At 41.2% G+C, this 22,586-nt stretch overlaps 1 pseudogene; it reads right to left on the reverse strand.

Moving 5' to 3' along the window:
- The window catches only part of LOC117513488, a 50,767-nt pseudogene that overhangs the window by 3,300 nt on the left and 24,881 nt on the right, over positions 1 to 22,586 (reverse strand).

Below are 22,586 nucleotides of genomic sequence, written 5' to 3' on the forward strand. Positions count from 1 at the left end.
CTGCGTTACTCCAGGAACCTTTGCATATAGGCACCGCCCCCAGAGTATAATAGGCTGAAGCAGCTGTCACTGCAGGGGGAGGGAGCTCATCCTCAGCCTTTTCTTCTCCTTTCCTTTTCCCCTCCTCAAAGTGTTGCTCGTCTCCACCACAGGCCTCTCCTCTGCTTCTGAACCAGACCTCTTGGGAAGTCCTTGCCGCTGCCAATTTTCTTTTAGTAGGCATATTGGAGCTTCTCTGCAAAAATATCTGGAGCTGGCCGTGAGTGAGAGGCCTGCATGCAGCGGTCTAGCGTTTTTATACTGACTGCCGCCTATCGGCCGTTTGGAACACCATTAACCAGGAGGTGGCGTTTAGAACGGCGTACTGTCCGCTAGCGCCGCCGTTTTGTCTGCCTCTGTCGCCGGTTAAAACGCCTTTGAGGACGCCGATGTGGGCTCTATCACCGTTGGTTAGGGATACAACGCCGGCCGCCAATTACGGCGGTGTAAACTGCGGCACTACAGGAAGGGGCAGGATGAAACGGCGATTAAAAAGTATCAAACGCCGTTGTTCGCGTTGTCTCCGTCATCACGCAAATTCTCCGGGAGCGCTCCCGGAATTATTCGACATGTTGAATAATTTTTTCGACGTTTCCCGGTAAAGCCAGAACTAAGCCACGCCCCCTAGTGCTGGCGTTAACAACGGCGTGTGATCCTTAAGACGGCCAAAAACTCTTCCGGGACGCTTCCGGGAGCTCTTACCGTCTATGTGTAAACGGGGCTTAACCGATACAAGTCCTTTTCTCCTTCCTTACTGTTCAACTTCTTGTACAACTCACTATATGCCTTGTCCTTAGCTTTGCCACTTCTCTTTTTGCCTTACACCGCATCTCCTGGTTCCACTGTCTACTTTCTTCATCTCTCAAACTATCCCAATTCTTTATCGACAGCTTATTTCTCCTTATACTTTCCTGAACATCTTCACTCCACCACCAAGTTTCTTTGTCTTCTTTCCAATGTCCAGATGTCACACCTAGACCCTTCCTACCTATCTCCCTCACCACACCTTCAGTACTTTTCCAGTTGTCCAAAATTTCTTCCCCTTCATCCACTGCCTGTCTCACGTGCTTACAGTCTTCCTCCTTCACCTCTGACTCTCTTTCTCTTCTTCACATCTAAAATCATCCTCCAAACCATCATCCAATGCTGTCTAGCTACACTCTCTCCTGCCACCACCTTACAGTCTGCAATTTCATTTAGCTTGCATCTCCTACAAAGTATGTAGTCCACCTGTGTGCACCTTCCTCCACTCTTATATGTCACCCTGTGCTCCCCCTTTTCATAAAATTGGTATTCACCACAGGCATTTCCATCCTTTATGCAAAATCAACAACCATCTGTCCTTCTACATTCCTGTCCTTCATATCATATCTGCCCATTACTTTCTCATCACCTCTGTTCCCTTCACAAACATCTGCATTAAAGTCTGCTCCTTAATCTTAAAAAGCTTTCATCTTAGTCTTGATCTTGGACAGTCTCAAACCCAGACACTCCTCATTCAGCTTCTCAAGTGCTGCAATCAGAGCATCCACTGACTCTGCAAAGATCACAGCATTGTCTGCGAAGTCGAAGTCAGTAATTCTTTCCTCTACAATAAAAGTACCCAGGTCACTGGGTTCCACAACCCTACCCAACACCCAGTCCGTGCAAGCATTTCTGTCAACACTATGTGTGGAATATTTGTGTATTCATGGGTCAATGTATGAATCCTGAAAGCCACCCCCTTACCTATAGCTATGTTGTAAACATGTCATACACTAAAGTTGACTTTATTGTGACTTTTTGCTTTTGCCATTTTATTCTTGTGGAATCCTCAAATGTTACAATAAAATAAAAGTAAAACCGTTTTTCCCAGTAATTCCAGAATAATTAGTTTTGAAGCAGCAGCGGCTTTTAAGGCTTCATTATAGTTAATTAGTTGCATAATGTGCTTTCATTTACATTTTTAGCACTGGGATGGTCGTCTCATCCAGTGCCACTTGCAGTAAGAACATGCAATGCAATTTATGTGTGTTTATGTTAAAGTGGCTGCAGTAATGAACTGAACCATTATAATAATAATTATGATCACCAGCATTGGAATTTAACCCATTTAAAAAAGTGATGCCTTCTGGGACGGGCATGAATGAACCGATCGCTCCCCTGTTGACAACTGTGATCACAATAGAAGTGTTAATGTAGTTTATGTAATATAATGTTGACACTTATCATAACGTTTCTCATGAGATCATGAGGTTTATTTCGACTTTGACTTCCATATCTCACTCTCCACCCTGTTTGAGGACTGACCCGTATTAACAATCATCTCTCTGTGGATTGTACCAGGTATCATAATTCAATATAATGAATAAGTTAACATTTAAAATCCTGAGATGAAGCCATGCGGGGCTTCCCTCTGTGTGTTTTAGAGTTACTTAATTAGGCTCCGGAGATCTGAGTGCCAGCAATATACTTACTGCTTTTACAAAAGTTTCTAAACTCTGATGATAACTTTCAATCTCAAAGTCTCATGATGAGATTCCACTGATCGCGAGCACATGACTGATAATGACCACGGGAGTGTAAAGATGAACACAAACACTCGTGCACACAAAGCAATCATAACTGAGCTCTGACCTGAACAAAGTTGAATTCTCTCCAGCTGAGCGAACCTCCCACAGAGGGCAGATATGTTATTGCCAGGAGCACATAAAGGAAGAAGCCCAGGATTCCCAGCACATGGAATAAGTCTGTGCCTCACGCCTCAGTCTTATCGAAGTAAAATGGTGGGGTTTTATTCTTGATCTGTATCTGAGACAGACAGTCGGGTACACACACATATGCTGTAAAGCCAGTCACCTGCCCAGCAATATGTGTTAGTATTTAGACATTTCTGTACCTCTTCCACAACCTTCGAGATGAGTTTGTGTCTGACAGCATAGCGAATAGGAATGACGAAAGTGTAGATGGCATGAAGAAAGGCAAAGCCTAGTGCAACCAGACCCAGCTGCTTCCTGCACAGCATCCAGCGGTCCAGCCAATCAGGGAAGCGCCTGAAACATTCAGCATTTCACTTAATTGCACGTGTCTAACATTTTTAAAGGGGTCATTACACATTAAAAAAAAAAATAATAATAATAAAAAAACAATCAACCTTTTATCATTAAATATGTTTGGGATTCCATGTTAAACATTTCATATGTCTCACAGTTCAATGAGGGAGCAGGTAGAACAGTGGGATAAGGAGTTGGGCTACCCAACATGTAGACCAGGGTTTGATTCCCAATGTTGTAGACTGAACAGTCCTCCCCTAAAAATCAGTCCGCCTTTTGCATCTGTGCACGAGTCATTTTGGACCACAGCAGCACGTCTGAGACTGAGTCTCTTCACCCAAAGCAATCAAATGGATTAATGGGATTATTAGTCATAATATGATAAAGGTAAAACCTCTTAAATCATTCTAAAGACTACAGGCAAAATTCTGTGACACTTTTTTAATGTCCAACACGCAGTGAATGTATCAGCTAGCAGCTCATTTAGCCGCGGCGCTCTGATCGCTTCTGCTGCCTTTTGTGATGAAATAATGCTGAATTTATGTGAAAAAGATTGTTGCACTAACGCTTAAGATATCTGTCGCTGAGATAGATGATGACTGGTGTGCAAGTTGAAGCAGAAACGAGGTGTTAATCCATGAACCGCGTCATCAGGGAGGACCAATTTTTAGGGGGACCATTTGGTCTGCGACACCGGTCATGCTACCTGTGTGTCTCCTTTGGCAACTTTGGCAGGACATCTGCATTGGCCCAGTCCACCCAGCTGTAAATGGAGTCCATCCTTGGCTGGGAAAGTAACTTGTGTTGGACTTGTGTCGTTTCCACAGGGAGTCATAGACTATCAAATACTTCCTGTTCCAAAATATGTGGATAAGTACTAGTACCAATGGGCCCCAGAGCTTATAAAGAACTTACATCTTCACAATTCTTTGTCTGTACATACATAAAATCTTCTGTTTCAAGAAACGTTCATGCTTAAAATGACTTGTTTTAGACTTCCATAATGTATGCAACACAAGTCAGCATCTGGACCGGTGACACACACCATCTGAGGGTGTCTCAATGCAACCACCCATTCATATACCAACACAGAGTGCCCACAGGTCTGGGCCATGCAGGTCCATGAGTGGGGCAACAACCCCAAATAGAAGAGAAAAAAAATGGAAGCCCTCTGTTGAATTTTCTGTGGATGATTCCTTATCTCTGTGCAATAGAGATAAGATTACATTACAAGAGCAATCAGAAATTTGCTGCAGCTCAGTTGTCCTTTTCTTCAGACAGATGCATCTTCTATTTTGAAACACCACAATTCAATTCATATATTCATCTACATTTGCATTTCTACTTGCCAGAGACACATAAATCATTTGATTTGGATCATCTCATGCCTACTGATAGATATTGGCATGCAGTCTGGGATTTGGCAGATGCGGGTTGGCTCCCAGTGACACTACGTAGTGCATGTTAACAGCTGAAGTGAATTACAGCGACTGTTTTAGTTATGCCAGCTGCTTTACTGACTGAAAATGCAGAAGTGTCCGCTTTCTTCCTGCCTTTGATAATTGGCGGGATACAAAAAAGGTTACACACAAGCATCTAAGAAAAAACGTGGATGTGATCAGCAAAGGTGAAACCCTGCAGCTTCTTTTTGATCTTGTTTTTCGAGCGTTGAAGTCTGCCTGTATTTGGTTCCTCTGTAGAGCTCAAGGAAGGCAGCGATAACACCGGGCAGGTAGCACAGAGACAACATGATCAGAGAAACAATGGGACACACCTGAAAGACAAACAATAAATGGACCGCATTTAAATAGCGCTTTTCCATCTGCATGAGATGCTCAAAGTACTGTACAATTATGCCTCACATTCACCCATTCACACACACACACCGATGTCATGCTGCTGCCATGCAAGGTACTCACTACACACCGGGAGTAACTTGGGGATTAAGTACTTTGCCCAAGTGCACTTAGTGATTTTCCAGTCAGGCTGGGATTTGAACCCAGGATCCTCTGGTCTCAAGCCTAACGCTTAACTACTAGGCCATCACCTCCATTATAAACAGAGAGGTTTTCTGGAGTTGTGCTACGTTGAAATAATACACACAGGTATTTGTGTCACAAGCCCACTCAACTGCACGTGCACTTAATGTGACTCACTTTTGGGTTTACTTTTTCTCGTTGTACTTCATTTTTTAACCTCACATCTCCCGGCTACATTCTCAGGGTGATATGTGTCCCTCCTGGTTCACCTATTTTCCCGTTTGCGTTGTTCAAGGCACTGGGTCGTCCCCTCACATTCATGGTTCCCTCGTCCCCCTCAAGCTCACAGTTTCACGGGCGCACACGTGCTGCTGTGCGCTGGGTTTCGCTTAACTTATTGGGTTCCTCGTGATGTCTTCTCACCCCTTTGATTTCACTGCACTGCACTTTCGTAGTTGTGGACTTTTTTCTCTGTAGATCATTGTGGTGGTTTCTCTTTGCTGGTCCTGATGCACACAGGTTTTTCTTTTGTTCCATCTGCCTCCTCCACGCACATTTCTGGACTTCCTCTCTCTACTTTTGGCACATGCTCGCCAGCATACTTTGGAGTTTTGCTTTTTGTTGTAATGGAACCGTGTGCCCCCTTTTCCTAGCTGCTACGTGCGCGTATCCAGCTGTGACTGGCAGCAGCTGGTTCTCACTGAGTTGCATGATACTTCTTCTTCTGTTTTCTTCTTATGAGTTACCAGCATTCTCTGCCCCAGCATTGCATATTTGCATGTGTGTTTGCACCCCTCAGGGCAGTTTTTACCGAGTTTACTCCTGTGTTTAATCAATGTTTTACTGTCAGCATTCTCATCTGATTCTCGAAGTTTATTTTCCAAAACTGTTTAACCTTTGCTCATCCTCTGATCTTAATATAGGCCACAGTTTTACACTGTTACCTTGACTGTTCTGACTGCTATGTTACAAAACTGTGTTCATCACCTTCACCTTACCCATGACTTCATACTGATCTCTTGATTTATTGATGTTGTCGATGGTGTTCTGTTTAAAGCTGATGCGTTCTGTTCTGAATCACCGAATTGCTGCATCTGAGTGAGGATAAGCAGATTCACTTTTGTTACATTATCTTATCATTTATCCTGAATTCATGAGCGAGAAATTTAAGTTTGAGTTGTCCACATGTGCTTCTCATCCCCTTCCTTAGTTACAGTGTTTTAGTTTTTTTTATTTTTGTCTCTGAATGATTGTTGTGCTGTCTGGTTTAATTCAAGAGATGATAAAGGCCAGCGTTCAGTCTCTTATCAGCGTCTCACTCATCACAGAGGAGTCCATTATCCAAAACCACTGATCCACCCTTGCCATTCATAACAGCTTGGAGGTGAAAAACAAAAATATTAATCTGTGTAACATGAAGCAAGAGAGAGTCAACTCTTCACCTTGTTGGCCAGAGAAATCATGATTCTGTAAGAGATGTCATTGTTCTGTTCAACATAAGATGATATTGTGTATGTCATACACAATATCACCATTTCCCTCAAATATTGTTCACAAACCAGTCTAAATCTGTGATAGTGAGCACTTCTCCTTTGCTGAGATAATCCATCCCACCTCACAGGTGTGCCATATCAAGATGCTGATTAGACACCATGATTAGTGTACAGGTGTGCCTCAGGATCTCGTCACGGTATCTCTGTGCATTCAAAATGCCATCAATAAAATGCACCTGTGTTCTTCGTCCATAACAGATGCCTGCCCATACCATAACCCCACTGCCACCATGGGCCACTCGATCCACAACATTGACATCAGAAAACCGCTCACCCACGCGACGCCACACACGCTGTCTGCCATCTGCCCTGAACAGTGTGAACCGGGATTCATCCGTGAAGAGAACACCTCTCCAACGTGCCAAACACCAGCGAATGTGAGCATTTGCCCACTCAAGTCAGTTACGACGACGAACTGGAGTCAGGTCGAGACCCCGATGAGGACGACGAGCATGCAGATGAGCTTCCCTGAGACGGTTTCTGACAGTTTGTGCAGACATTCTTTGGTTATGCAAACCGATTGTTTCAGCAGCTGTCCTAGTGGCTGGTCTCAGACGATCTTGGAGGTGAACATGCTGGATGTGGAGGTCCTGGGCTGGTGTGGTTACACGTGGTCTGCGGTTGTGAGGCTGGTTGGATGTACTGCCAAATTCTCTGAAACGCCTTTGGAGATGGCTTATGGTAGAGAAATGAACATTCAATACACGACCAACAGCTCTGGTTGACATTCCTGCTGTCAGCATGCCAACTGCACGCTCCCTCAAATCTTGCGACATCTGTGGCATTGTGCTGTGTGATAAAACTGCACCTTTCAGAGTGGCCTTTTATTGTGGGCAGTCTAAGGCACACCTGTGCACTAATCATGGTGTCTAATCAGCATCTTGGTATGGCACACCTGTGAGGTGGGATGGATTATCTCAGCAAAGGAGAAGTGCTCACTATCACAGATTTAGACTGGTTTGTGAACAATATTTGAGGGAAATGGTGATATTGTGTTTGTGGAAAAAGTTTTAGATCTTTGAGTTCATCTCATACAAAATGGGAGCAAAACCAAAAGTGTTGCGTTTATATTTTTGTTGAGTGTATATATATATATATATATATATATATATATATATATATATAAAATGTACTTTTTTCAATATTTCAATTAATTTCTCAAGTCATAATATCTCAAATATACCACATTATGTACAATTACAAATTAATTTTAATGCAGTTTCTTATCATCATCATCTGTTTTGGTTTAGTTCTTCTTATCATAATCATCATCATGATTATTATTATTATTATTATTATTATTATGGACTATATAAATGCAGTCCATTTATTATTAATATTAGTACTAGTAGCAGCAACATTATCTGTGTAGTTGTCATAATCATCACCATTATCATTATTGTTGTTATCATCATAACTAATGTTGTCACCATAATTACTCCTCATCACATTGATTTATTTTTGTTGGCATTACCGCAAAGATAAGAGATGTTTGTACAGGTCTGGGTTGCCTGTCACCACAACCCAGAACCATATAAGTGGTAAAAAAAAAAAAAAAAAAAAAATCGACAGAATGAATGTTTGCACAGAAAAGTACTTTTGATTTCAGGGGGGTGTCACAGTATTTTGTCACACAATACAAGGACATTTTCATGAAGCTGAAAATGAGGGGTATCAGAATTGTGATTGTTATGAAAGAATTTATCACAAAAAAATGTAAATTAATAAATAAATATTATAATATTATAATACAGTTGAGGTTGTAGAATACTACAACGAATCACATCAGTGTTCTTTGTTTCATCCGTGGGTACTGTAACTATAATGAGGGTTGTATTATTACATCTTGACTGCTTTTTATAATTACAAACTGTACAATGAATATTACAAACAATGATCTGAAAGTGACTACAATTGAAAACATTATATATTGATTGAAAAGTTTTCAGCCTGACCTAGTAAAAACATGGTATGGTTCGCCATCTTTTGCATTCTGAAAAACCAACATTTCTCTTGAGAATGTGTGAAAATCTGACTTACTGGGTGCAATGTTGCAGACACAATATTTTTTTCTCCTAAGTAGGGGTGTGTCAGATTGGCAAAATGGACAAAGCTGGTGGGTGTGCTGTGATTCAGTATCTCACAAAAAAGTGAATGTCTCCAAAGGAGATTCATGAGGACGTGGTCATGACATTAGGGAAGGATGCCTCTTCTTATGCTGCAGTTAAACACGGATCAGCCAAATTGACAGAGGAAGATCAGTAAGTTGAGTTGAGTTCCATCTCAACTGATATTATCCATGACATACACTGTATCCGGAAAGCATCCACCGTGCTTCTTTTAAGTGCTTCCCGTGCTTCACCGTGCTTCCACATTTGTTTAAGTTACAGCCTGATTCCAAAATGAATGAAATTATTTTTTTCCCTCAAAATTCTCCTCACAATACCCCATAATGATGATGTGAAAAAAGTATTTTTTTTTTTTTTTTTTTTTTTTTTTTTTTTAGATTTTTTATAAATCACTCACTTATCTTCAACCGCTTACTCCAATTTAGGGTCACGGGGGCTGGAGCCTATCCCAGCAGTCATAGAGTGTGAGGCAGGGAACACCCTGTATAGGACGCCAGTCTGCCGCACGGCCACATATAGACAAACAAACACAGTCACACTCATAGCTACGGACAATTTAAAGTTTCCAAACCACCTAACCTGCATGGCCTTTGGTGTGGGAGGAAGCTGGAGCACCCGGAGAGAACCCACACGAACATGGGGAGAACACGCAAACTCCACACAGAAAGGCCACTGGTGGGAATTGAACCCATGACCTTCTTGCTGTGAGGCAATAGTGTAAACCACTAGGCCATCGTGCTGCCATTTTTTATGAAATTATTAAAAAAAACTGAGTAATCTCATCTACATAAGCATTCACAGTCTTTATCATGAAGCTCAAAATTGAGCTCAGGTCCCACAATTGACAGTGTATGTCAGAGCACAAACCAAGCATGAAGTCAAAGGAACCTTCTACCATTCTGTCATGGCCAGAGTGGTAGAGTAGGTAACACAACAAAGAGGGATACAGGGCGCCTAGACAGACTAGTAAGGAAAGCTGGCTCTGTTGTTAGCATGGAGCTTCAGACAATGTCCTCAGAAGCAGAGAAGAGGACCCTGAGCAGAATGCTGTCTGTTATGGACAATGACCATCACCCCTTGCACACCACATTCCACAAGCAGAGGATTATGTTCAGTAACAAACTCCTGTTTCTGTCATACTCCATTGACAGGCTAAAGAAGTCTTGTGTACCACAGACTACACAACTGTACAACACCACACAGAAATACAAGAAGGAGACTGACCTGTATTCTTGATTATGTACTGCACACTGACCTATGCCTCTTATTGGTATCCTCCCCATACATATATACACCCAAGTTTTAGATTGGACTCTCCTATTGGCTTTACTTGCCTCCTCCCCACTCAACTGAGACATCAAGCATTGTGCCTTTTTATCTTTTTCTTGGATTACAGTTGTTCTTATTTTTATATTGTCTGTGTATTCAGATCTTTTAGATCACGTGTATTTGTATTTTTATGGATGCTACGGGATACTTGACTTTCCTACGGGAAGTCAATCAATCAATCAATTTTTTTTATATAGCGCCAAATCACAACAAACAGTTGCCCCAAGGCGCTTTATATTGTAAGGCAAGGCCATACAATAATTATGTAAAACCCCAACGGTCAAAACGACCCCCTGTGAGCAAGCACTTGGCTACAGTGGGAAGGAAAAACTCCCTTTTAACAGGAAGAAACCTCCAGCAGAACCAGGCTCAGGGAGGGGCAGTCTTCTGCTGGGACTGGTTGGGGCTGAGGGAGAGAACCAGGAAAAAGACATGCTGTGGAGGGGAGCAGAGATCGATCACTAATGATTAAATGCAGAGTGGTGCATACAGAGCAAAAAGAGAAAGAAACAGTGCATTATGGGAACCCCCCAGCAGTCTACGTCTATAGCAGCATAACTAAGGGATGGTTCAGGGTCACCTGATCCAGCCCTAACTATAAGCTTTAGCAAAAAGGAAAGTTTTAAGCCTAATCTTAAAAGTAGAGAGGGTGTCTGTCTCCCTGATCTGAATTGGGAGCTGGTTCCACAGGAGAGGAGCCTGAAAGCTGAAGGCTCTGCCTCCCATTCTACTCTTACAAACCCTAGGAACTACAAGTAAGCCTGCAGTCTGAGAGCGAAGCGCTCTATTGGGGTGATATGGTACTACGAGGTCCCTAAGATAAGATGGGACCTGATTATTCAAAACCTTATAAGTAAGAAGAAGAATTTTAAATTCTATTCTAGAATTAACAGGAAGCCAATGAAGGGAGGCCAATATGGGTCCAAAAAATGAGGTGGGCTTCATAGATAATTGGCAAAGCTTCTGGGGAAAACCTGGTCTTGTTAGGAGAGACGGCATCCATCCCACTTTGGATGGAGCAGCTCTCATTTCTAGAAATCTGGCCAATTTTCTTAAATCCTCCAAACCGTGACTATCCAGGGTTGGGACCAGGAAGCAGAGTTGTAGTCTTACACACCTCTCTGCAGCTTCTCTCCCCCTGCCATCCCCTCATTACCCCATCCCCGTAGAGACGGTGCCTGCTCCCAGACCACCAATAACCAGCAAAAATCTATTTAAGCATAAAAATTCAAAAAGAAAAAATAATATAGCACCTTCAACTGCACCACAGACTAAAACAGTTAAATGTGGTCTATTAAACATTAGGTCTCTCTCTTCTAAGTCCCTGTTGGTAAATGATATAATAATTGATCAACATATTGATTTATTCTGCCTAACAGAAACCTGGTTACAGCAGGATGAATATGTTAGTTTAAATGAGTCAACACCCCCGAGTCACACTAACTGTCAGAATGCTCGTAGCACGGGCCGAGGCGGAGGATTAGCAGCAATCTTCCATTCCAGCTTATTAATTAATCAAAAACCCAGACAGAGCTTTAATTCATTTGAAAGCTTGTCTCTTAGTCTTGTCCATCCAAATTGGAAGTCCCAAAAAACAGTTTTATTTGTTATTATCTATCGTCGTTACTGTGAGTTTCTCTGTGAATTTTCAGACCTTTTGTCTGACTTAGTGCTTAGCTCAGATAAGATAATTATAGTGGGCGATTTTAACATCCACACAGATGCTGAGAATGACAGCCTCAACACTGCATTTAATCTATTATTAGACTCTATTGGCTTTGCTCAAAAAGTAAATGAGCCACCCACCACTTTAATCATATCTTAGATCTTGTTCTGACTTATGGTATGGAAATAGAAGACTTAACAGTATTCCCTGAAAACTCCCTTCTGTTTGATCATTTCTTAATAACATTTACATTTACTCTGATGGACTACCCAGCAGTGGGGAATAAGTTTCATTACACTAGAAGTCTTTCAGAAAGTGCTGTAACTAGGTTTAAGGATATGATTCCTTCTTTATGTTCTCTAATGCCATATACCAACACAGTGCAGAGTAGCTACCTAAACTCTGTAAGGGAGATAGAGTATCTCGTCAATAGTTTTACATCCTCATTGAAGACAACTTTGGATGCTGTAGCTCCTCTGAAAAAGAGAGCTTTAAATCAGAAGTGTCTGACTCCGTGGTATAACTCACAAACTCGTAGCTTAAAGCAGATAACCCGTAAGTTGGAGAGGAAATGGCGTCTCACTAATTTAGAAGATCTTCACTTAGCCTGGAAAAAGAGTCTGTTGCTCTATAAAAAAGCCCTCCATAAAGCTAGGACATCTTTCTACTCATCACTAATTGAAGAAAATAAGAACAACCCCAGGTTTCTTTTCAGCACTGTAGCCAGGCTGACAAAGAGTCAGAGCTCTATTGAGCTGAGTATTCCATTAACTTTAACTAGTAATGACTTCATGACTTTCTTTGCTAACAAAATTTTAACTATTAGAGAAAAAATTACTCATAACCATCCCAAAGACGTATCGTTATCTTTGGCTGCTTTCAGTGATGCCGGTATTTGGTTAGACTCTTTCTCTCAGATTGTTCTGTCTGAGTTATTTTCATTAGTTACTTCATCCAAACCATCAACATGTTTATTAGACCCCATTCCTACCAGGCTGCTCAAGGAAGCCCTACCATTATTTAATGCTTCGATCTTAAATATGATCAATCTATCTTTGTTAGTTGGCTATGTACCACAGGCTTTTAAGGTGGCAGTAATTAAACCATTACTTAAAAAGCCATCACTTGACCCAGCTATCTTAGCTAATTATAGGCCAATCTCCAACCTTCCTTTTCTCTCAAAAATTCTTGAAAGGGTAGTTGTAAAACAGCTAACTGATCATCTGCAGAGGAATGGTCTATTTGAAGAGTTTCAGTCAGGTTTTAGACTTCATCATAGTACAGAAACAGCATTAGTGAAGGTTACAAATGATCTTCTTATGGCCTCGGACAGTGGACTCATCTCTGTGCTTGTTCTGTTAGACCTCAGTGCTGCTTTTGATACTGTTGACCATAAAATTTTATTACAGAGATTAGAGCATGCCATAGGTATTAAAGGCACTGCGCTGCGGTGGTTTGAATCATATTTGTCTAATAGATTACAATTTGTTCATGTAAATGGGGAATCTTCTTCACAGACTAAAGTTAATTATGGAGTTCCACAAGGTTCTGTGCTAGGACCAATTTTATTCACTTTATACATGCTTCCCTTAGGCAGTATTATTAGACGGTATTGCTTACATTTTCATTGTTATGCAGATGATACCCAGCTTTATCTATCCATGAAGCCAGAGGACACACACCAATTAGCTAAACTGCAGGATTGTCTTACAGACATAAAGACATGGATGACCTCTAATTTCCTGCTTTTAAACTCAGATAAAACTGAAGTTATTGTACTTGGCCCCACAAATCTTAGAAACATGGTGTCTAACCAGATCCTTACTCTGGATGGCATTACCCTGACCTCTAGTAATACTGTGAGAAATCTTGGAGTCATTTTTGATCAGGATATGTCATTCAAAGCGCATATTAAACAAATATGTAGGACTGCTTTTTTGCATTTATGCAATATCTCTAAAATCAGAAAGGTCTTGTCTCAGAGTGATGCTGAAAAACTAATTCATGCATTTATTTCCTCTAGGCTGGACTATTGTAATTCATTATTATCAGGTTGTCCTAAAAGTTCCCTAAAAAGCCTTCAGTTAATTCAAAATGCTGCAGCTAGAGTACTGACGGGGACTAGAAGGAGAGAGCATATCAATCAATCAATGAATACTGCCTAAGGGAAGCATGTATAAAGTGAATAAAATTGGTCCTAGCACAGAACCTTGTGGAACTCCATAATTAACTTTAGTCTGTGAAGAAGATTCCCCATTTACATGAACAAATTGTAATCTATTAGACAAATATGATTCAAACCACCGCAGCGCAGTGCCTTTAATACCTATGGCATGCTCTAATCTCTGAAGTACTATCTATCCTGTCCTAAATGGTCATGCACCAATGCGCCCCATCCAACCTGATGTTGCTTGAGTGGTGCTGCCCAAAACTGCTCAAAGATAGGTGCACCAAGCTTATGGCATCATATTCAAAAAGACTTGAGGCTGTAATTGCTGCCAAAGTTGTATCAACAAAGTATTCAGCAAAGGGTGTGAATACTTATATGCATGTGTCTTCTTAGTTTTTGTTATTTTTAATAAATTTACCAAAAAAAAAAAAATCATGTTGTCATTATGGGGTGCTGTGAGTAGAAGTGAGAGGGGAAAAAATGAATCTACTCCATTTTGGAATAAGGCTAACACAATAAAATGTGGAAACAGTGAAGCGCTGTGAATACTTTCCATATGCACCGTAGTCATTGCCAGGGGTGGACAGTAACGAAGTACATTTACTTGAGTAGTGTACTTAAGTACAATTCTGGTGCATTTGTACTTCACTTGAGTTGATTTTTTTCAAGGATACTTATGACTTTCACTTCACTACATCTGAATGGCAAGTATCATACTTTTCACTTTACTACATTTCTGTTAAGGCGCTCGTTACTCGTTACTTTCAATATCCGATGCCAATATTGAAAGTCTGTCCCCCCGTGATGTTACTGTGGTTTGCAGGTGCAGCTTAATGAGATTCAGGGTTGCATCACATTTGTACGCTGGAGGCTGAAAACCAAGTGAACTAACATAATTTGTTCTTTTTTGAAATAGACAGCAAAGATGGACGAAGACAGAGAGGAAGGAGCAACATCAGGATCCCATGTCGAGCACTCGTTGCACCCATAGCCATACCTCGAACAAATGTTTCAGTTTTCCCAACATGTTAATGATTCATTTCATTTTAAATGCGTACTTTGTCTACCTAAAGAAACTTTCATAACTGCGTACAAAAATTCGCTGTCCAAACTGCGGAAGCATATTCAGGTATGTAACCCATCGTACTCGTTTTGGTTAATATGTATAAGTGAAAGTTTGCAATGTAGGCTGGTGGTCAAGAGATTAGCATATGGCTAGTGAAATTAGCTACTTGTTATGTCTGGGCACTACTATCTTTAAATGGTTATGCCGGCAGACAAACCTAAAATTTCAGCGACATGAATTGGGTAACTGAAGTATTTCTATTTCAACATGTCTTAATCGAATCATGCCAAATGTTTCCATTCCAACGTAACATCAGTTACAGGTGTTAAGATTTTGCTAGCATGTTGGGTGTTGCTGTGGTGTAGGCTAGGTCCTATTTGGCGGGCAGTCATTTCGCCAGTCCTTTAGGTTCGACTACCAGGATGACTAGGCTTATTGCAGTTAATGAATTCATATGTGTTTGCTAATTGTAGTAATTCAGTGTGATATCGCATAAGTCAGACTTTTCAGACTAAGGAGGAACGGGGGGGGGGGGGGGGGGGGCAAGAGTTTTTCTGTATAATGATTGATTTCAGTATTGATGGGGAAAAAAAAATATTTTCCTTAAGTTGGATTGCTTCATTCTGTAACATGTCCTTATTCTACAGCCTTTACAAGCCAGAGGTATTTTTGTTCTTAGAAATAGTATAAGAAATGCAAATTGAAATTGTACTTTAATACTTAAGTATTTTTGAAAGCAAGTACTTCAGTACTTTCACTCAAGTATAAATTTAAACATACAACTTTCACTTGTATCAGAGTAACATTTGACCAGTAGTATCTGTACTTTCTCTTAAGTACTGAAATTGAGTACTTCGTCCACCCCTGGTCATTGCTGACAGAAGAGTAAGTCAGTGCCACATAGCCAGTGCTGTAGACATTTCCCAGGAGAGAGTTCATTTGGTTTTGACGAAAGAACTGGGAATGACAAAACTTTCAGCATGAACTTCTCAAAGGTGATCAGAAATGCATGAGGTTTCAGTAGTCCAGGGAGAATCTTCGCCTTTTTTTAAGGCAGATCTGGATAACTTCATGTGATGATTTGTGACCATGAATGAGACCTGGGTCCATCACTTCAAATCAGAGTCCAAACAACAGTCAAATCAATAGAAACATGTGGGTTGTCCTCCTCAGAAGAAAGCCAAAGCCATCTCATCTGTTGAAATGTCGAAAAGGTCATGGCCTCTGTCTTCTGGGATGCTGAGACCATCATCATGATGGACTATCTCCAGAAGGGACAGACCAACAATGGGGCCTGTTACACTTCCCATGAGCAACTGCGGGAGAAAATCAAACAGGAGTGGTGTGGAACATTCTGTTTCACCAGGACAATGGTCATTGTAATGGCTGCCATTCATGAATGTGGCTTTGAACTTGATCCACACCCACCTTATTCCCCTGATTTGGTTCCTTCAGACTTCCATCTGTTTCCAAAAATGAAAAGGCATCTTGCTGGAACTTATTATAAAACTGATAATGATGTCATGTCTTCAATGGATGATTTCCTTGAGCTCCAGGATAAGACCTTTTGTGAGAATGCTATTAAGGCACTGCAGCAATGCTGGAAACAGTGTGTTACAGGGGGATTATGTTGAGAAATAAAGCATTACATTAACGCAGTTGTGGTTTGTTCGTGGTAGGGCTCAAAATTTTTCAAACACCTCTCGTATCTAAGAAATTTTGACAATAATTATATAGAAATTTATACAGTAAATTTTGATGAGTAAAATATTCTCTGCCAGGATAACATTTGGTCCCAGTCTAGAGTAAAATACACTATTATGGAGTGAAATCACCTCTTCCGTCTTGTCAAATCAAGTGTTTCTACCAGGGATTGGTCTGATCCGTTCCTGGATTGGTATCTGAACCCGATACCGACATAATTCACGTTTCCGAAAATACCGATCCAACCCGCGACATTTTCCGATGGCGGAGAAGAGCCACTGTGAATCCTCTCAATTGCTGTTGTTTGCTCTCTGCTTGTTTACTGCCTAGCAGGAGGAGGATAGAGGGGAGGTTTTCTGACGCTGAGCTGTTTGAGAGAGCTCTCTTCCACAGTGTTCTAGCTGCGGTTAGCGGCAAATTTCTGCCTGGCTCTTGGGTTCAAATTGTCTGTTTGTCGAGCACGTTTTTTCTGAAAAATTAACTGAATTGTTGCTGAAAATGTGTGCTAAAAAGTTAGCCGCTTCACTGTCCCGAGGCTGTAAAGCACCAGCTCAGCGTGCAGCTGAGGAGAAGCTGAACAGAGATTCTGTCCGCTGAAAGGGAAAAAGTGTCGCTAAAATCCTGCAAGTGAGTGTCGCTGATGATATTTAGTATATATATATAAAACAGTGTAGGACATAAGATCTTTCAGCTTCTTCCTTATGGGGTCCCCACAGCAGATAAAATATGGATCTGCAAGTTGATTTGGCAGAGGTTTTACACTGGATACCCTGCCTGACTCAACTCCACATTAAATGGAGAATGGACACAGGTGGTCTTGAACCAGAAACCTTCTAATTTGGGCACAAGTGCACTAATCAGATCCTGCTCCAGACCAAAATTTTATCGGAGGTGAAGTTCAAGGGATTCAAGTGGGGGGTTTGTGACAAGAGGCTTTTTGGTTCAAATCCCTGTTTGACCATCAAATCACTCAGAGCCTTTGGGCAAGGTCTTTAATCCCCAAATTGCTCCTGGTCTTTAGTGAATGCTTTGTGTGTGTGTGTGTGTGTGTGTGTGTGTGTGTGTGTGTGTGTGTGTGTGTGTGTGTGTGTGTGTGTGTGTGTGTGTGTGTGTGTGTGTGTGTGAATGTGAGGGATCACTGTAAAGAACTTTGACCATAAAAGCACTACGTAAATGCATTCCAGTTACCATACATTCTTCCTTTTTTCATAAGCTTGAGACTGAAAGCATTTTGAGAAATGCTGTTAATAATAACAACAATAATAAATAAAACAGAATTAAACATGATGAATCTACAGTGTGTGATTACAGAATAATTAACCAGTTTTGTTGCTTTTCTGGGTGCTGTTTGAATTTAACCACAAAGCCCCTGGAAGCATATGAATAGGCATAGATGTAATTCCATTTCCAGATCTCAGTGTTCCCGGTGCATATTACCACATTCACGGCTTTGCGATAAGACGATTAAGTTGTTTGCATGGGGAAAAATAGAATTCTATAAAGGGAGAGAGAGAAGGAAATAGAGAGAGAGTGCTTTGACAGACAGAGAGTGGAGTTGGTGAGACGGAGCGTTTTCCCCCAGGTGTGTGTATAAGTGGACCGGGCAGCCAGCCATGTCTCTCTACATTACTGCACCAGTAACAGCAGGGGACGGCCGACAGACTAAATCTCCATCTGAATGTAAATGTGACAGAGACACAGGCCCGCGGAGGATCTAATCAAATTGCTGGCTGGGGAATAGGACATACTTTGAAGCGTGTGTGTGTGTGTGTGTGTGTGTGTGTGTGTGTGTGTGTGTGTGTGTGTGTGTGTGTGTGTGTGTGTGTGTGTGTGTGTGTGTGTGTTAGTGAAAATGTCGGGTGCATCCGAAAGGTTTTCACAGTGCTGCACTATTTCTACATTCTTTAATGTTACAGCTTTACTCTAAAATGGATGAAATTGATTTTTTCCCATAATGACAATGAAGAATGATTTTTTGAGATTTTTGCAAATTTATTAAAAATTCAAAACTAAGAAATCACATATACATTAGTATTCACAGCCTTTGTCATGAAGCTCAAAATTGAGCTCAGGTGCATCATGTTTCCACTGATCATCCTTGAGATGTTTCTACAGCTTAATTGGAGTCCACCTGAGGTAAATTCAGTTGACTGGACATGATTTGGAAAGGCACATACCTGTCTACAATAAGGTCCAGCAGTTGATAGTGCATGTCAGAGCACAAACCAAGCATAAAGTCAAAGGAAGGGTACACAAATCTGGGGAAGGGTACAGAAACATTTTTGCTGCTTTGGAAATCCCAGTGACCAGAGTGGCCTCCATCATCCCTAAATGGGAGAAGTTTGGATCCACCAGGACTCTTTCTCGAGCTGGCCGCCCGTCTAAACTGAGTGATCAGGGAGAAGTGCCTTAGTCAGAGAGGTGACCAAGAACCCGATGGTCACTCTATGAGAGCTGCAGTATTCCTCTGTGGAAAGAGGAGAACCTTCCAGAAGGACAACGATCCTTGCAGCAATCCACCAATCAGGCCTGTATGGTAGAGTGGACAGATGGAAGCCACGCCTTAGTAAAAGGCACATGGCAGCCCACCTGGAGTTTGTGAAAAGGCACCTGAAGGACTCTCAGACCATGAGAAGCAAAATTCAGTCTGATGAGACAAAGATTGAGCTCTTTGGCGTGAATGCCACACATCATGTTTGGAGGAAATTGGACTCCATCCCTACATTGAAGCATTATGCTGTGTGGATGTTTTTCAGTGGCAGGAACTGGGAGACTAGTCAGGATTGAGGGAAAAATGAATGCAGTAATGTACAGAGACATCCTGGATGAAAACCTGCTCCAGAGCGCTCTTGACCTCAGACTGGGGTGACGCTTCATCTGTCAGCAGGACAATGACCCTTAGCACACAACCAAGATATTAAAGAAGTGGCTTCAGGACAACTCTGTGAATCTCCTTGAGTGGCCCAGCCAGAGCCCAGACCTGAATCTGATTGAACATTTCTAAAGAGATCTTAAAATGGCTGTGCATCGACGCTCCCCATCCAACCTGATGGAGCTTGACAGTTGCTACAAAGAGAAATGGGCAAAACTGCCCAAAGATAGGTGCACCATGATTGTGGCATCATATTCAAGAAGACACGAGGCTGTAATTGCTGCCAAAGGTGTATCAACAAAGTATTGAGCAAAGGATGTGAATACATATGATTTCTTAGTTTTTTATTTTAAATTCATTTGCAAGAATTTCCAAAAAAAATGTTTTTTTTTTCATGTCATTATAGGGTGTTGTGAGTAGAACGTTGTGGGAAAAATTAATTTACTCCATTTTGGATTAAGACTGTAACATAACAAAATGTGGGAAAAGTGATGCATTGTGAATACTTTCCAGATGTGTTGTACTGTACCTACACATCCAAACTCAACCACAGTGCTCCCGTTCTCTCTCAGCTACCTGTTTTCAAAGAAAATAGAGCACCGCTGTGCTATTTGTGTGTCTGTGTGTGTGGATGGAGGTGGGGGTGGTGGATCGGTGGGAGGCGGGGGGCAGTGTTTTTGTTGAAGAGGATTCACGGCAGATTCAGGTTTGGTCTCCAGAGGTTCCAGGATGTTTGTGTTTCTCTTTGTAGCTGAGAAATGGAAGGCACCACAAAACAGTGCTCTTTCAACTTTGCAATATCATAAAGCGTGAATTGTTTGTTTGTGTGTTTATACAAGCGCTGTCCTCATTTACACCACGGAAAGGCTGCAGCATCAATAATCTGCACAAACACAAACGAAATGGCTTTCCTTTGTAAGTTTGACACAGCATGCGGCAAAGTGTTTGAGAGCCACTTATGACAAGGATGTGATGAAAGAACTCCAATCAAACTTGTTGAATCATAAAAAGATGGATTGCTGTCGCACCCTCTGTAGCTTCAGTCGACGAAAGATTCCCTGCCCTTTTCTTATTTTTGTAAACATACTAGGATTGTGCCCTTGAGCGTGAAGAGTGAAGCAGCTGTTGAAATCTGAGACTTGATGCCAGTGACCTTGATCTTCATCCAAATTATTGAACTCTGGATGACCTTGTGGACCACATTTGGACCAAATCAAGTAGAAAATTTGTTGATCTTCACCTTTGTAAAAATGAACTTTTTAACAGCAATTTCGGGGCCAGCTTTTGTTGACATGGCAGTAAAAAGTCCTGGGAGGAGTAGGCCAACAAACAGACATGACCTTGACTCCCAGTGGTTGACCTGTGGCAAAAATGATGTGCTAGACAACTCCACAACCCACCCGATATGTGTTCCAAGATTGATGCAAACTGGAGTGAAAAATGCTTTGACCCCAAAGACTGAACATTTGGCAAATTTTACTTCACACTTCACCACAGCAATTCCAAAATATAACACAATGCTAAAATACCCCCGGCCATATGAGGAATGTGTTCTTTATAATTTGCAGTTGTTTAATTAATTATTAAGATCCTATTGTCTTATGTACAATTTGTACTTGTTCAATAAAGCCCCTCTATCAATCAATCAAAAACAATATTTACATTTTAATGGCATCTGTAGGAGGCCTTGCGTGTGTGTGTGTGTGTGTGTGTGTGTGTGTGTGTGTGTGTGTGTGTGTGTGTGTGTGTGTGTGTGTGTGTGTGTGTGTGTGTGTGTGTGTGTGTACATGAGCTTTTGACAAGAGCGGAAGTTGTGCAAATCTAGGAATTTGTAGATCACACTCTGTGCATTTGCAGGTATTAATGAGACAAATTTAACTCCATAGGAAGTTAGTGGAAGTTAGCCTGCACGCTAATGTCCATTAATGAGTCCAAAGGTGTTATCAATTTACAAAAACAGTGTGTTCATTTCTCACTAGCCTTTACATAATATATGACAAAGACGATATATTTACACACAAACAAAGCAGAATTTTGCAGCTAGTTACCAGCCTGTGTAGGGTTGCCAACTCTCTGAAAAATAAATAAGGGACACCTCGCCGCCAGGACCAACCAACCATTGCCTTCACCCTTCCCAGCGTCTGTGTGAAACGATTTTTAACCATTTGACTGTTGACTTGACCCTGAATTTAAGTAGATGCATACATGCATTTGTTCTGATATGAACACGTGGAAAACAAATAATTATTTAGCAATTTATTTTTAGTGCAAAATAAATTTTCACTCACAATTTCAATATGAGCATTCTGTCCTGCTTCAAAGCATAAAATAAAATAAAAAATTCTTTAAAAATAAATCTTTCTCTGTAGTGCTATTGCTTAACTTAAAATTGTATAAATTAACAAAAAAACAATTGAAAATTTGCATCATCCAAAACAATGTAACAGTGCAAAACAATGTAACAGTGCACATTTACACATTTAGTGTAATAAAAAGTGCAAAAAATAAAGTCTGAAAAGTAAACAATACTTACAATACTTAGCTGTTGTCGCGCACCTTTTCCACCCAGCCATTTTCCTTTTCTCATTCTCCCCTGTATTTTTGCATTGTTTTTTGTTTGTTTGTTTTTTAGGAGGAGCAGTAACGACGTTACAGACATTGCTGTCCGTAGGCATATCTGCAGTGCCAGTGTCGGTGTCTGCATCGATATCAGCCATGCTACTTTGTTATTGTCGTCCAGCGACCGTCATCGGCTCATGACGTCGGTATCTTTTTGCGAGCAGATGTCCCTCGACCAATGAGATAAGAGTGATTCTGTATTGTCAACTCGTGTCTGTCAGTTTCCATGTAAAGCGCCAGTCATTTCCATTGACATTTTACAGACTTTTTGATTCTCACAGAAGTACGGGACAAACTGCGTCCCGTTTCAGGTCAATACGGAACGCACACTTTTATTTCCAAATAAGGGATGATTCCGTTTTTCAAGGGACGGTTGGCAACCCTACTGTGATGTCACCATGCTAAAGTCCGCGAAATAATACGTTCAG

Source organism: Thalassophryne amazonica, chromosome 7 (assembly GCF_902500255.1).
Source record: "Thalassophryne amazonica chromosome 7, fThaAma1.1, whole genome shotgun sequence".
In the NCBI taxonomy this organism is placed as follows: domain Eukaryota; kingdom Metazoa; phylum Chordata; class Actinopteri; order Batrachoidiformes; family Batrachoididae; genus Thalassophryne; species Thalassophryne amazonica.